Source organism: Antrostomus carolinensis, unplaced genomic scaffold, assembly GCF_000700745.2.
Source record: "Antrostomus carolinensis isolate BGI_N321 unplaced genomic scaffold, ASM70074v2 scaffold2406, whole genome shotgun sequence".
NCBI lineage: Eukaryota > Metazoa > Chordata > Aves > Caprimulgiformes > Caprimulgidae > Antrostomus > Antrostomus carolinensis.
In genome coordinates, this window is record NW_010322285.1 from 979 (window position 1) to 16,111 (window position 15,133).

The window sequence follows — 15,133 nt, forward strand, 5'->3', positions numbered from 1 at the left end:
AGAGACCCAAATGAGCTGGCTGAGAGGTGAGAGGGCTCAGTGGAGACGCCATGGGGCAGGCAGCTGATCAAGCAGCACCCACAGACCCCTGCTTGCTGCCTCCCTTCTTGTCTGCAAGAGATTTCAAGAGAGAGATGGAAGAGCCAGGGGTTATGGAGGTGATGAGACAGAAAACCAAACCTGCAGGAAACTAGACTTCATCAGGTCAGCTGTTCATGGAACAACCTTTTATTCTTAAAGCCTAAGCACATGGTGTCACCTTTGAAATGAAGCTTGTAGGATCTTTTTCTTACAAATAACTTGAAAATGAAAACAAAGAAATGAAATCAAATTACTGTGGTTCTTCAAAATGAGTATCTGGGCTCTCCTGCAGCCAAGGAAAGCTGATAGGGTAAGAAAATGCACGTGTGGGCACATGCTACATCTTCCTGTCCAGAGGAACCCAGTAAGTCATGTTGCAGCCAAAGACCAACACAGCTCACCTCTTAAATCTTCCAACCAGCTCTATGCACAAAAGTGACAAAAATCTACACAAGTTGCCTCATTTCACAGCTGCACCAATGAAACATTCACCGCTGCTTGCTCAGCCTCTCGGGGCAGGTCACTGCTTCCCCAGCACGCTGCTCTCCCCCCGCGGGGTCCGCCCCCCCGCCCCCCCGCCTGGGGTATCACTTTTGCACCAGATGAAGAAGGGACAGTGCAGCCCAGCTGCCACTCATCCGAGGTGCTCTGCAGTGTTGTGGCCTTACCCAGCCTCAGCTTAGCATTTCTGAAGTCCAGATGGTGGGAAGTAACCTGAAACTGGTATCTCTCTGTCTTTCAGAAACTACCAGCTCATCACCAGACACAGGACCCATTCCTGGGAGCGCCCCATTGAAACGCTGGCAGCACAGCTCCGGTAGTGTTGGAGGTAAGAAGGAGATGGGACTTTGGGAACCACGAGTCTGACTGCATTTGGACTTCCTTTCATGTGGCTCTGCCCCTCTGCTGGAAGACACCAACTGCAAGAATTTGTAAGCGTACCAGTGTGTTCAGTCACTGAAACTACATAACTGTGCACCTGATCTGTATGTGCAAACACTACAACCTTTTCCATGCAAACTGGACACACAAGCATTCATTAGAGACCTGTGCTTACAGTTAATTTACTCGTGTAATAATTGTACACGGCAAATAAACACACAGCCATGTCTCTCTGCTGCATATTAACCCTGACACCAAATACTGTCCCAGCAGCCGGCTGGGAGCTCTCGTCCTTCCTGCAGCGTGTGCTCTGCGATAGCGAGCAGGGAAAGCTATTTTTAAGGGGCCAAGGACAAAAGGATACACGGCCGCAGGCAGCGCTGCCAGTGTTGCCAGGTGTTCAGTTCTCTGTCTGTTTCTTCCATCTCTGGCCATTTTTTTTTTTTGCACTGATGGTGAAATGAAAAATATTTCCTTGGGGTACCAAAGGGACATGGCAGAGCATCTGTTTTCAGAGACAAAGGAGGAGGGATGCTGCTGCCCAGCAAGACAGCTTGATCAGATCTGTAAGGAAGAAACTTAGATAAAGATAAGATGACAAATATCAATGGGGGCCAGAGAATATCCCAGGAAAACAGTGGAAGTTGCCCAGTACCAGGAGACTAAAATGATTCGGGGTGGGGGGGTAGAAGAAACAAACAGATTGGTGTGGTGGAGAGTTAATTCCCATACTCGCTCTGCTGTGGAACAGGTGTCCAAGAGAACATCCAGCTACGGCATCATTAAAAGAAAATCCCAACATATCATATAAGATATTCTAATTGCTACATCTAATTACGAGGAAGAGTAAATCACCATGAAAAAATTATCTGTCAAACAGAATATAAACATGTAATTGACAATCAAACTGAGAGCTGTCATCCATCTTCAGAGGCTGCTGCTGTGTATGAAAAGACACTCCTTGTACTCATGAAGTAGAAGAGTGCTCCTGGAGTTATTGTAAACTCCTATTAATTCAACAAATATTGAAATATTTACATAAACTTGATCCAAAAATGAAAACTTCAAGTATATTTTCTCAAACTGAAGACCAGTAGGACTCTGCATTAGCAAACTGGATTTTGCTAATGCAGCTGGACAGATGTTTATACACTGCTCTGTGAAACATCTGGTACTAATCTAACTAAAGAATTTTTAATTAGCCATTAATTTCCTCAACAACACAAAATCCAGACCACCTGCCATGACCATGGAAAGGCTAGCTAAACCAGGGTCCATAAGAAGACAATATGAACCATGCACCTTGCCCCTGAAACTCCAATTCTTATACTCTGACTCATATCTTGCTCTTCCTCTATCACATGCCACGTACACAAAGTCAGAGTCACTGGCACGCAGGGATGATGCCTTCAACCAGACCTGAGTTACATCCCCACCAAGCACCCCAGGGCCCCACTGTCAGTGTTTTCAGTGAGCAGCTGGTAGCAGTTCTCCAGCCTCAGCCTGCAATTCAGCCCAGGCTCCAGAAACCCCAGAGAGCTCCTTGGGTCAATCCTGCTGGTGAGCATCAACATCTGCCGTTCAGTGGCCAACCCCTTCTCCCAGCCTGTGTCCCATGACAAGATGGGCACATGGGCACTGGTGACAGTGCCAAATTTACGGGCTGTGCTGCTCAGAGAGTAAATGGAGCAGACTGTACAGTCCACAATGGCTGCTGTAATGACCAAGGCTGAGATCTTGGCTTCTGCCCTTTGAACAGAAAGCTCTGTGGACATGCTGCAAGCATCCACAAGCTGCTTCAGCTATACAGAAATGCTATTAGGCTTCTCCTTGTTATTGATCCATTGCCAAGGCAGCAAGTGCCAGTTTTATCACACAGCTTTCCTATGTTCCCAAACTGTTACTGGTTCTTTCCATGTATTTATCTATTTTGTTTTTAAGTGAAGGGGTGATGGATTCCAGATTTCCATTTAGTATTTTTACAGCACTACAGCTGGGAGGTCATTTGTTAATTTATTGTATTTCAGTGCTTTGCTGGTACCAATGTTTTTTTTATTTTAAAATTAGATGAGGTTATCCAGTATTCTCCATGAGCACTTCAGACACTGTTAAAAGCACTGATGGAGAAAAGGCAGGATACACTCTATATCATTGCAGTCAATCATGAGATTGAGACTATCCTGAAATCCATGGACTTCCAGGGTCTGAGGAATTTTGTAAGTGACCTGGTACTGATTAGTGATGGCATTTAATTCATCCTTAATGATCTCCTTGGCCTCTGAGCTGAGTATTGAATTCCAATTTTGTGTCCTCATTCTTAGGCCATGGTGTTTCTTCCCCTTTTTATGAAACCAAAATGGGTGATACCCATTCCAAAGGTCTCTGAAAAGTGAAGTACTGAATACAGTATCAACACAGGTTGTTATTCTGGCAAAATGTCCATAAAACTTGTATTGTTTGCAGATAATGTTGCTTACAAATAGCTATTCCTACTTACACGAGTGACCTTTACAGGCAGTGAGAGCTGCAGCCTACACTTTCAACTTAAATCCATACAACTCTTCTAACTACACATTTAAATTTTAAGACAGGACAGGCACTTCTATTAGAAAACTGTAAAGAGGCAACAATTAAGTATAACACTTACTAACAGGCAGGAATGTTAGAAACCCAGGTATTGAGCAGTACATGAAAACACCATTCCCCTACAGCATAAAATTCTTGAGTATGAACATTAACATCTTCTTAATACGCTGAACACTGATGTCAGGAGTGATAACTGCATATGCATCACTGGCACACACCATGGCAGCAGTGGCACCGCTAAACGCCCAGTGAAACATTTCATTTCCATTCCAATGACTTCCTGGAATAAAGTCTTACAGAAACCTCTCAAATGAGAAGACCCTTGCTGCAAAGTCAAGAGATTAAGAAATCCTACCACACTTGAACCATTTCATTGCAAAGTCGGGTGTTTCAGCTAAAGGAGGTTTATAAGGAGGCTCGGGCTGGAGGAGCTGACGTACAGGAGCACGTTACTGCAGTCTCTGCTGCAGTGACATTTGTGTCTGGCAGAGGAACAGAGCAGACAGTCATGGATGGGATTGCCTTAAATCACTGCGACTAGATTTCCCAGAGATTTCAACTGATGCCCTTGGTAACTTGGACCAGCCCCTGGCTGGCACACAGAGATGTTAACTGGACCACACTGGACAATGCCCAGGGACCTTGTGCTGGCAGCAACAGATATGCTGCCAGCATTAAGACTCTCAGTTTCCCACTGAGGAGAAAGCGGATTGTAGGGATGTTGTGAGGCATAATTTAAATTTGCAGAATCACTAGCTAAGGATCTGTTCTCAATGTTTAATTTTTATTTATCACAGCCAAAACAGAGAATCAGTCAGCAACACACAAATTAAAACTGAACCATTAGAGGAGCCTGCAAGAGAAGCAATGTTTAGCTTTTTAATTAAGCAGCAGTGACAGATACAGATTGGGAAACATGTTCCATAGCATGAACATGAAGCCCAGCTGCAGCCTGAGGCATAGCAAAGCCTGGAAGAACCACAGTCGTTTGTATGCAAATGACAGTTGTCCACAGAAACATGAATCAATGACAGTACATGTGTGCAGAGATTTGGAAGCATATTACTCAATCTCCTACAAAGAGGACGGGATTACTTTTCTCTCTTGTCCACCTAGTTTGTTCCTGCCAAATAAAGCAGCATGTACTGCAAATTGCTCTCATCAATAATCAAGACAAGAATGGCAAAAATAAAGTGACAGGGAGCAGGGATGCAGGGCTCAAGCAGTGTAACAGCTCTGAGGATATTGTGCTCAAGGAACATGATATCAAAACAGTTAATGAGAGAGAAAGGAGAAAGGTTTGAATAATCACTTCGTGTTGGCTGGGGAAGATGGAGACTCTGGGGATGGCCTTGCCCTTCACAGCATTTCAGACATGAGTCCTTTCCCCACCTCCCAGGCAGGTGAGCAGCAGGATAGTGGGCTGGAGAGGTGGAATTTGAGCTATCATGCCCCACAGTCGCTCACCTGTGAAGCAGGAGGCTCAGGGAGACAGAGCAAGGAGGCAGAGTGAGCGTGAGCAGGAGCAGACAAGCCACTACTGCACATCAGCAGGAGATGGAAATTCAAACTCCCATATGAAAGGGGACACAGTCACAAATTTGAGAGCAGCTAGAAATAGCACAGCCCTGTGAAATGGTCTCACTGCCAGGACAGCAGCGGTCATGAGGAACACGAGTCAGCTGTGCTGTGCTGCCCAAGCCAAATGCTGCTGCGTCCTGCATTGTCAGGGAGCTGAAAGGAGCCTCGTCCTTCAGTTGAATGAAAAATTAGCCTGTGGATGTATTCATGGGACAAAGGAGTGCAGAAACTATTGGGAAGAAGCCATCTCAATACTCACCTGAATTAATGACTCAGAGAACTGTCCAAACAGCTGTGTCTGATACCGAGGATATCTGCAGGCAGCAAAAGGCTCCATACCAGATGCAAACTCTATCTTCACCGTGCAGGCCAGTGCTGGCAGCTGGAGGAAGAGGAGTTCCCCAAGAGACAGTTCTATTTTGAGCATGAGGGGCAGCAAACAAGCAGCCACAGGTGAGATAGAAAGGCCTTGATATGCAGATGGGCACACTTACCTGCTTTGCCAGTCACGGATAGAGCACAACGCTGCACAGTATCAGAACAAAAGGGTGAATCTCGCATGGCATCCATGCTAGGGATTCACTCCTGCCCTCGTTTGATGTTCTCTGTACAGGGCCATCAGCACAACTGCAGCCCAAGTCTGTTTGAGCTAATGGAGAAGCTTCAGGTGGGAGCTGAAGGAAACAGTAACCCTTAGGAGGATTTGCTCATTTGTTGGCACTTTGTATGAGCAAAAAAGGCCACATGACACTAAGCAAGCCATTTCAAACAATTACTTACCTACTCACGTACTGTTCCTGTGGTGCAACCAAAGTAAATGCCTGTATTGATCAAACACAAAGAAAACATGGCTAGCAGTGGGCTAATGACCTACCCGCTGCGAGACTGTCAGCTTAGCCTACTGAAAGTCCCTGCTCCTGGATGGCTCTTCCACTTTCCAGACAAACTGGAAAGGGACAGTAAGGACAAAGGACAGTAAAAAGCTTTTTAGTTTTCAAGGTGTGGAAGTCCACTGAGATTAGATGGTGGGAACACTGCCCACCAGTCAAAGCCAAACTCCCAGCCACAGCCAAGGCAGAGCCTTCATTTTTGAACCAATACAAATATAGAAAACATAGTCCTGACACCCATTTCCCTCATAATTCTCAGAATTAGATGTTGCACACCATCAAGTTCCCGCTAACATTTATCACCTCCACAGAACTACTGGCTAAACCCTTTCTCCAGCATTCCTCAGCCTGTGTTGGGAACTCATTTTCCTGGACAAAGACATTTCTCCCAGTTGCCTTCTTCCAGCCTTCATATGGTCCTGTCCATCGCAGAGCCAGCTACAGGCTACACACAGGCACAGAAACAGCTCCAAGCTCTGCTACTGAACTGGTTTGTAACTTCAGACAAGTGACAGAAACTCTGCCTTGTTATTCCGTTGTGCAACACTGACAATGAACCTCTTCCAGCTCTAGGGGTGATACAAAGCTTTGGTGGCCGTAATTCAGATGAAGAGTTAGGTCAGTACAAATGCTCACTTGTGCTTCCTGACATTACAGATAAAGCCTTTCACTGACAGAGGTGGTGTGTAATCCCTTGTGAAAACCCTACTCAAACCAGTGTACTGGTAAGCACTCAACAGGATGGATAACACCAATGTCACCTGCCTGCAGTCCGTGACTGGCCCAGGAATATGAAACCCCAAAGCTACGGGCACAGGGACGCTTTAGTCACATCTGCCATGGGAAACTTTAAAGGAATATCAGCAGCTGCCAGGCAAAATTCGTTCAAGACAATCAATGACAAGATTTTGGGAAAACATTATAGTCTTCAGTAAGTGATAGGCCGGTATCTCACAGAATGATCAAGTGTTTTATAAGGAAAGGTCTATGAAAATAAGCAGTGATGAGTTAAAAAGAATCATTGGGAAGGAACAGAGCCCATGTAGGATAACTTGGGCATTATTTCAGCTAAAAATGAGGATCTACAAGTAAATTAATTTTAACTACAATGGCAAACACAGAACTGATCCACTAAGTAAAAAATGTGGAACTGAAGAGAGGGCTTTGGATTCTGCTGAAGTGGCTGTTTCATACCCCTTACGGAGAGGTTCAAAGGGACTAAACACAGCAGCTACTTTGTAAGTCACTTCCCAGCTCCACTGCCACACATGGGCAGGACATCTTAATGAAGCATTATTGTCCCCACTTGGCAGAAAATTTGTGAAGACCAGTTGAGAGGTTTCCAAGTCAGCCAGCTGCAGCTAAAGTATTTCATACTACCACTCTTGGTTTCCACTCAGACCACAAGAGCATTTAATTTTAGAGAGCAAACAGAGAGCAGAGTATAAAAGCACTGATTTCATTGCATTCATAAAGCAGTGTCCCAAGCTTTTGAAAAAACAGAGCTACAACATAATCAACAAGGTCAAAGATATTTCCCTAAAAGCATGCTCCTAACATTTGACCTCAATAATAGCAGATTAAGAGATAAGTTATTTTTCAAGATAGGCTTGGTCAGATTCATAAAGACAAAGAAAATCACCGTAAATGGACACAGAAGAAAATTCTGAAGCAAAATTGCCCAAACAGAGTGATCTGAAGCCTGCTGTGGTTCTCTGTAAAGCCTCATCCCCTCTTTCAAAACTCCACAATTATTTGCCTAGAGTAAGGTTGTACCAAAACCATTGAAGTACATCATACTAATGAAATTAATCTGAAAGCTTTACTCCCAGTTTTGTTGCTCTCCCTTCTGGTGAATGATGTCATCTCACTGGGTCTCTGTTTCCCCACCTGCAAACAGAATTAATAGCATTTCTTTTGCACACAGTCTGGTGAAAGATCCTGCTTATTACTTGTCTGTGCACGGCTCTGAAATCTGCACACAATGAGTTTTTCAGCATGCCAGTCACATTTTCTCCTTTGCTATCTCCCAGGCACATTTTGTACCTGCTAATCCTACCCATCGCTGTGTTGTGCCTCACTGTGTCAAGTGTCTTACAGACGTCTGTGTCCATCGCTTCCTCTGTGCAACTCTGCTCACTGCATTGCCACCTTAAAAGGGGGGGAGAAACCCCACTGCATTTGCCTGACAAGATTTAGCCACGCTGGCTGATTTTTATCAACTCATATTTCCCCCACTGCTTTGTGTTCTCATCTCCTTTTATTGTCACTGGATTCTTACCTAGCCCGAGGTCACTCACTGGCCAATAATTTCCTGAGTACGTCTGTGCTGAAGAGGCAGCTCAGCATCTTTGCAAGTGGGTTAGGGATGGATTTGAAAGGTAACATTTTATGAGAAACAATGCTAGGTGATGGCATTCATTTAAGACAGATCTATGCTACAAGCTACACATGCTGTTGCCCAACTTCCTACCATCTGTACACCAAACCTTCAGCTTTATGTTAAATAGACATTAATCCCATGATTATATACTTAGATGGAGGCATGATATAACACATATGTTGCTCTTGAAATGCACTTCCCCCCTCACAATTTGTATTTGTGACTGTAATGGAAATATATATTAAAATACATATTTCTGTTCTTGTATTTGGCTTTTCAGTGCCACCCACAATTCCCAGTGCCTGCATATTCTGGCTTCTCACATCCCACTTGTCCGCTGTGCTTTGAATGCTGCCTGCTACTTAAAGTCCAGCTGGCCAGAGTTTAACCCTTCACTTCCAAGATCCACTCCCAGGCTCTCTCTAAATCAGCCCTGTTCAGCTCCACAGCCCCAGACAGGATGCTACAAAGCATCCCTGGGAGCACTCCAGGGGCTGGATCCCACCCCACGTCAGCATTGCCAGGAGGAAACAGCCAGCACAGTGAGCAGGGTGCTGCCTCTCCACCTTCCCCTGCCAGGAAGAGCATCTCACCTCTTGACATAATTTCTCAGCAGTCAAACTTTAGTGACACCCAAGCAGAGGAGAGAGGGACAAACATTTGTGGAGCAACAAGCTGAAGGTCCCAGAGCAGGTTGTGATGCTGGGAGTCAAAGGTTAACATGTGCCTTTTGGGGTTACTTTCCTAGGATCAGATAACAGCCTGGAAAGCAAAGAGCATAAACACCAAATATAAGTAGGCAGCACTCAGACCAGCTAAGAACCATCCGCAGGGACTGTAGTTATCCTGGTCACAATGGGGGACACCTGACAGTCACCTTTAAACATCAGTCCAGAGAAAACTCTTCCAGCTCACGGCTATTTCATAGCAGTGGTAAGGGCTGAGCTGCGGGGATGCTGAAAAGGGTCTTTGCTTCATGAAGTTACCCCAAAGGGAACAGCTGTGCTGAGATCATAGAGCACTTACCAGCTCAGCCATTCCTTGTGTCCTCTGTGGGGTCCCCTTTATGCCACATACCTGCCTGCTTTTCCCAACAACACTGAGAAGATTGGAACACTTTTAGGCTCCTACGATACATTGAATACATTATGCCTGTGAGTCTCATTTTCTGAAAAAATCCCTGCAAGTGTGCAGATGCATTAATATCCATCATCTCACACTTGCATTGCAAAGTGGAAGTGGTGCATCCACCACTGGCAGACCAGTGCATGCCTCACGGCCTGACACACACACAGGAGCAGAATCCTACTGACACTAAGGTGCACTGGTGCCAAGAATTTGGTTTTGGTCCAAGAAAGAAAAAATCCAGCATTTTAAAATCCTCTTAAGTCAGTCACTTCACTAAACTATTCTGCAAGGCTCTCTGTTTCACTAACAACTCCAAAGGCTGATTTTCTCAATACGTTTAGCTCTTCAAGAGGTCACCAAGGCAGCATGGGTCTCAGCTGTACAAGGATGCTGTACACCATGCTTCAGGTTGCAAACACCACGTGGCCATATGACAAATCAAGTACAAATGGAAGTGCACGGAGGTCTGTGTAAAAATCTTCACATGCGTGGAACAACCTGACAAGAAATACAACCTCTGTGGTGGTGAATAAAGGTTCATCCTTAGGAATTATGAACTAGATTCTCAACTGGCATAAATCAAACACAGATGTAAGTGACAACAAAGGAACAATATATAGCATCTGATAAAGGTTTGTAACATAAAATCAAAGAAAGAGGCAAACACATAACCAGAAAACTCATTACTGTTCAATCACCCTCCTTCCCAGCCACATACCACACACAGATGCCCCAAATATCATCACCCCTCTTCTCTGAAAGGCCCATACGTCTGTTCTTCCCAGTCCCACCTGTTCCTCCCACAAGAACTTAACATTAGCTACCAGTTTGACAAAAACACTGCAAGGTACCACTCTCCTCAGCACACAGCTTGCGCTAACTCATATCTTAACTAGCTACAAAAGAATCAGTATTGTGTTGCTTTAAACATCATGGAAAGACAGAAGAACTGGCATCAGCCCCTCCTAGGCAAGAGCTGTGCATGCTTCCCAGCCCTGAGCAGCACTAGTAGGAAGAGCTGCAAGCTGAGCCCTCTGGCACAGAAGAAACCACCCAGCCCCATGCCAGGCAGCAGTATAGACCAGCCATTTCACACTCTAGGGTGAATTCCTTTGGTTTGGGTTTGTTTTGGTTTTTGGAGGTTTTTTTTCCCTAGTGTTCAAAGTTTACTTTTTACACATGCAGACTTACTAACTTATAAAGCTATTTGATTTTAGAAAAACATGTGGCAGATTAATTTCTAGTAGAAGTGCATCCATTTAAATAGATCTTCGGCTGGACTTTCAAATTGTTCCTAATTAATATTGGCTTTGAAATATATCAACTTCCTTTGCTACTATCCCATGTTTCTGCATTAGAATATAAAACTCCACTATTTCAAGGTAAAGTCACTTTTGCATGTAGAGTCATTAGATACCACTTTGTTATCAGGCTCAATTTTTAAGTCAATTTTTTCCTCCTCCTCTCTGAAGGACTGTCAGGCCAATAACTTTCTCCCTTTATCTTCCTACTTTTATTGCTCTTTGGCATTGGTGTCATTTCTTTACTCCATGGCTTGATAGTTTTAATAAGCCTTTCATACCTGTGGTCTTTATCTAGTATTAATTCTGTACCCTCAGCTCCTCTCCCTGTTGTACAGATCAGGTTTAAGCAGATTATAACCAGTGGTCCTCCACTAGCAGCACAAAGATTGTGGTGCCAGGCTTTGTTTTCAATATAAAATGGTGTCAGTTATGATTAAAAGATAGCGCCTTGGCAATTGGTGCATAAACTAGTTCAGTGTCTCAATCAGTTTTCTAGCAGACAATTTTCCCTAATCACAAACCCACTCAAAAACCTCTTGGTTTGCTGGCAATGGGAGAGCCGTTGACTGAACAGAACTGGAATGTGAAGTTCCCCTTCACATTCAAGCTGCTTCTGGTGCAAAGCTGCTGAGTGTCATGATGTCAGTGCATCAGGGATAAAACTTTTCAGCTACAGCCCATCGAGAAGGTGGGTGAAATCTGGACACCCCCAGCAGCTGAGCTGGTGTTTTTCACAAGCACCACATTCCAGGGAGCACAAATGGAGGAACTGGGACATGACTTTCAGTTTGACAGGAAAGGTGCTTGCTGACAATGAATGAACCTCTCTGTGACTTTAAGCTTTGTTGGGGGAAAAAAAAAGACACAATTTAAGTGCCATGGAAATAAAAATATCCCATCACTTCATTTTATCCTGTCACTCTGAACAAATGCAGTGCTTGTTTTTAAGACTACTTTTCAGATGGCTATATGATTTCTGAACATAAAATCCACAGTGCTGAGCACTGACAGAAAAATCACTGCCTCTAGCTATTATCTAGTCATATGAAAAATATTTGACTGAGGAAATAAAGTCCTTCATTGGAGAGCTTGAGTGATAAGCTGCAGGCAGAAAGAGCAGAATCAAATCAGTGTCAAACCTACATTCACTCCCAAGACGTGAGCATCCTACTTCAGCTCAGTAAAAGTCATTTTGCCAACAGGCAAACAGCCTGTTGAAAAGAAGTAGGAAGTACAATGAAAGGAAAAAGAGGAAAAGTACCTAAAGATGTACCTACAACCTGCTCTGAGACTATAGACTCAGGAACAGTCAAGCAGCAAAATACAGTAATTGTACCCTAGGCTTGTACTACAACAAGGAACATTCGGTTTTGATCATTCCTAGCAGGCAGAGTTCTCAGTGGCAAAGTCCTGTAGGTTTTGCACTTCTGCAACTATATGTTGCTTCCTAGGATCTCTCATCTTTCTTTCCCCCAAAACAACTTTATAGACCTCAGAGTGTTTTAACACATCTCAAAAATGACTTTATGGAAAACAAGTTTTCTTCCTCAGCTTTCCATTGTATTGCAGCTAAACTCAAGTAGAATGCTGGCTACACACCATGCCTTTGTGTCTCAACCCCACTTCTGCTTACCAAATTCCCTGCAGAGCAAGACCAGACAGACACCAGGCTCCAAAGGTATCTAGACCACTGCAACATTGAACAGGCTGCATTTTAAGCAGTAAGCACTGAACCAGAAAGAATTCAACTCCAGCTGCAGGTAGCAGAATTACACTAAAGGCAAATTTGTGCCTAAAGTTTTAGGTGTGCATTACTACTATGTGAACACCACACCTTCCCTCTTTCATTAGGAAAGGAAGTTCTTGGACAGGAGCATCATTTTATTAGGCAGTACATGATGCTCACTGTAGTATAAACGGCAGCACAGTTGTCATGCTCTGTTTCACAGCATTAAGAAGACCTATTCTCCAAGCAAGAAAAATCTTCTTATCAAAGATTTAAACACCACAGGCTTCGATGCTGCCAGAAGAGATTCTTTTAATTTTTTATATGCCTCTAAATAGTTCAAGAGTTTGAGTTGCAATGGAAAGCGAACCAGACTTTAATTCCTGGAACGGGCAGAAGTCACTAAGAGTCCAAACAAATGGCAGTTTGAAAACCTAGACATGGCAGACTTCTCTCAGAGCCTGGCAGTGACCTCTGGAGCATGCATTTCAAAGGAATTAGTGCTTCTCTACCTGAACACTGATACACAGGAGTAAGAAAGGGAAAGAAAAGGATCCCCGAGACTGACTGTGCATGTAAAGCACCTTTCAAGTCTGAACAAATCCCAAGGATGTAAGATGCTCCCCAGCAGGACAAGGGCCACACACAAACATCCCCTACTGCCCTCAAGTACTCATTCAAAATCTTATTTCTATACTGATTTACATGAAGAGGTTTTATGCTTTCAGGCTGAAACTCTCCACTGGAGACCTAGGAGTGGGAGACAGAGCCTAACAGCCTCCTCTGCTCAGCTAACACCTCCCCATTTCTGCCCAGGAGCAGGACTGGGACAGCCAAGCCCCTGAGCAGCACAGGAACTGCAGCCCGACCCTTTGGTACTGGGTAGCACCACTATCTCCAGCACCAGTTCTTGGGCATGGAAAGCCTTGGCAGATACAGAGTAAAACATCCCCTTGAACATGAAAGCACTGTCTATAAAAACCTATGTAACAGGAAACAATACTCCTATAATAAGATGCTGTTTCGCCACTAGACTTCATCTTATTCCCTAAACTTCATCTTATTCCCTAAATTTAATTTATACACTTCCTACCCTTAACTAGGGCCTTGCTCACACCACGTGTTTGCTGCAGAAGCTATACATATGCCTTCTCTCAGAAGCTGGCCAAATTGATCTTACCCTCCCAAGACAGTCTCACTGTGCTGTCCTCTCAGCACAGAAGGGCTAGGCACAAGCAGTAACCAACACCAGAGTGCCATCTATAGCTATTTCACATGACTTCACAGCAAGGTGGAGTAGAAAATGCACACACATGCTCATTCCCCTTCGTGGCATTAGGAATATCCCTCAGAGAAACTCCTGTCATTAAGGGCTGGAGAATAAGATAATTTAATCATAGCAATAGGGGCTTTACTTCTCCCAGAGTGAGGGGTGCAGCGTGGGGAATAAAGCTCCTCTCCCCACTCTCCCCCAAGAAGGAGAGGCAGAGCATATGCACACAGCCCACTGATTTCTGCCGAGGTGGCCCAACGCCAGCTTATAAAACAGGCTTGGTACAGCTCTCAGAATGCATCTTCTCATTTAATACTGTGTGAAAAGATGCTAGAGCAGGTTTGCGTTTTTAGGGTCAGGAAGCAAGCACAAAGCAAAAAGAGATGCAGATGGAATTTTCCCCTCAGTGCACATCCCAGGACTGATAAATGAGCCACCTCCACCAGGTCTGAGCTTCTGGGGAGGTGTTTCACAGGGGTGCTGAGCTGACCCTTCGGACAGAAAGGCTTATGGCTAACCCCAGCGAGGCAGCCTGAAGAAACAGGTTTTGAACAGGTGATGTGGCAGATGGCATCCTTGTCCCCTTCTGCTTCTGCCACTGAGTCAACCTGTGCTAGCTGCAGCCAGTAAATCCGTACAGCCACCCTCCTCCTTGGGCACACCAAGCACTGGTGCTGCCAAGCATGGTGAGAGCCATCAGTGGCACACTGCTGATTCCCTCCACCATCCCTTTGGGGTCACAACACAACCCTCCCCATGTGGGTGCTCACAGGCTCCACTGCATGCTTGGCTGTAATGGAAAGGATGTCCAAAAAAACCCAGCCAAACAAAAACTCCATTACAACAACCCCACCTACACATCCCAACCAAGCTGGCAAAATACTGTCAGGTCTCTGCTGGCTTCTAGTGTCAGAAACTGCTGAGGAACAGTTATGCAGCTATTTCCAGGGGCTGCTGGAATTCAGCATTCCCACCCAGCCACGCTCCACCTAGGAGCACCGAGCAGAACTTAGTGCCAGGGATCAGCTCTTCAGAAGAGCCTCCAACCCTGTACTAACATGGGCACCTAACAGGGTTCCTCTGTACCCTTTAAGGGACCACACAGATTCTTGTTTTAGTTGGTGAGCTTCTACCAGCTTCTCTGGCCCACTGTGGGACCACACGCACACCCACCGCTCCCGGTGGTGCAAGGGACACGCAGAGCAGACCACACAGGAGAGGAAGAGGCCTCTCCTCTCCACAGAGCTGCCTTGTGGGAAGGTTCACCATGAATATCCTAGTTAGCATAAGTGCACTACA